This window comes from Bombus vancouverensis, unplaced genomic scaffold (assembly GCF_051014615.1).
Source record: "Bombus vancouverensis nearcticus unplaced genomic scaffold, iyBomVanc1_principal scaffold0078, whole genome shotgun sequence".
Taxonomy (NCBI): Eukaryota; Metazoa; Arthropoda; class Insecta; order Hymenoptera; family Apidae; genus Bombus; species Bombus vancouverensis.
In genome coordinates this window covers 77,501-80,000 of record NW_027468969.1, presented here as the reverse complement: position 1 = coordinate 80,000, position 2,500 = coordinate 77,501, and positions in this window count along the sequence as shown.

The following is a 2,500-nucleotide window of genomic DNA, read 5'->3' as shown; positions in this document are numbered from 1 at the left end:
CGCCACGAAAGTACCGAAAGTTCAACTCGAAATAACTCGAGAAAAAGCGTTATAAGGTATCGAAATTATCAGCGAAATCGTTATGTTTCGACGAAATCTAGTCGAAAGTAGCGATTTCACTTTATTTTTTTAAAAAATTTCATCCACCGGACCAACATGACCGGGACGTTGGAACTTAGAATTTTTTCGCACCGCCACGAAAGTACCGAAAGTTCAACTCGAAATAACTCGAGAAAAAGCGTTATAAGGTATCGAAATTATCAGTGAAATCGTTATGTTTCGACGAAATCTAGTCGAACGTTACGATTTCACTTTATTTTTTTAAAAAATTTCATCCACCGGACCAACATGACCGGGACGTTGGAACTTAGAATTTTTTCGCACCGCCACGAAAGTACCGAAAGTTCAACTCGAAATAACTCGAGAAAAAGCGTTATAAGGTATCGAAATTATCAGCGAAATCGTTATGTTTCGACGAAATCTAGTCGAAAGTAGCGATTTCACTTTATTTTTTTAAAAAATTTCATCCACCGGACCAACATGACCGGGACGTTGGAACTTAGAATTTTTTCGCACCGCCACGAAAGTACCGAAAGTTCAACTCGAAATAACTCGAGAAAAAGCGTTATAAGGTATCGAAATTATCAGCGAAATCGTTATGTTTCGACGAAATCTAGTCGAAAGTAGCGATTTCACTTTATTTTTTTAAAAAATTTCATCCACCGGACCAACATGACCGGGACGTTGGAACTTAGAATTTTTTCGCACCGCCACGAAAGTACCGAAAGTTCAACTCGAAATAACTCGAGAAAAAGCGTTATAAGGTATCGAAATTATCAGTGAAATCGTTATGTTTCGACGAAATCTAGTCGAACGTTACGATTTCACTTTATTTTTTTAAAAAATTTCATCCACCGGACCAACATGACCGGGACGTTGGAACTTAGAATTTTTTCGCACCGCCACGAAAGTACCGAAAGTTCAACTCGAAATAACTCGAGAAAAAGCGTTATAAGGTATCGAAATTATCAGTGAAATCGTTATGTTTCGACGAAATCTAGTCGAAAGTAGCGATTTCACTTTATTTTTTTAAAAAATTTCATCCACCGGACCAACATGACCGGGACGTTGGAACTTAGAATTTTTTCGCACCGCCACGAAAGTACCGAAAGTTCAACTCGAAATAACTCGAGAAAAAGCGTTATAAGGTATCGAAATTATCAGCGAAATCGTTATGTTTCGACGAAATCTAGTCGAAAGTAGCGATTTCACTTTATTTTTTTAAAAAATTTCATCCACCGGACCAACATGACCGGGACGTTGGAACTTAGAATTTTTTCGCACCGCCACGAAAGTACCGAAAGTTCAACTCGAAATAACTCGAGAAAAAGCGTTATAAGGTATCGAAATTATCAGCGAAATCGTTATGTTTCGACGAAATCTAGTCGAAAGTAGCGATTTCACTTTATTTTTTTAAAAAATTTCATCCACCGGACCAACATGACCGGGACGTTGGAACTTAGAATTTTTTCGCACCGCCACGAAAGTACCGAAAGTTCAACTCGAAATAACTCGAGAAAAAGCGTTATAAGGTATCGAAATTATCAGTGAAATCGTTATGTTTCGACGAAATCTAGTCGAACGTTACGATTTCACTTTATTTTTTTAAAAAATTTCATCCGCCGGACCAACATGACTGGGACGTTGGAACTTTGAATTTTTTCGCCCCGTTACGAAAAGGCCGAAAGTTCCCCTCGAAATAACTCGTTAAAAAGTGTTACGAGGTACGGATGTTTTTACATAAATCGTTATAACTCGATAAAATACGTCGGGATTAAGCGTTTATATCGTCGGCAGACGGATATAAAAACGTTCGGACCGACACGACCGGTCGTTGGAACATAGAAAAATTCCGAGCCGGTACGTTGGGACTTGGAAAAATGCCGAGTGCGAAAAAGTTTTTTCGAGTTTACTCGGTTAAAAGCGTTACAAGGTATGAATTTTTTTGCATAAATCGACGTAACACGACAAAATACGTCGGGATTAATGGTTTATTTCCGTCCGAGAACGATTTTTAAAAACGGACCTATGCGGCCGGTCGTTCGAACTTGGAAAATTTTCGGACCGAACACTCTTTTCGAGTTAATTCGTTAAAAAGCGTTACGAGGTACGAATATTTTTACATAAATCGTTATAACTCGATAAAATACGTCGGGATTAAGCGTTTATATCGTCGGCAGACGGATATAAAAACGTTCGGACCGACACGACCGGTCGTTGGAACATAGAAAAATTCCGAGCCGGTACGTTGGGACTTAGAAAAATTCCGAGTGCGAAAAAGTTTTTTCGAGTTTATTCGTTAAAAAGCGTTATAAGGTATAAATTTTTTTACGGGAATCGTTATATCTCTATTAAATACGTCGGGATTAAACATTTTGATCGATTTTTTCAAAAAATTAGCGTTCGCCGAACTGACACGACTGGGATATTTTTCTAATTT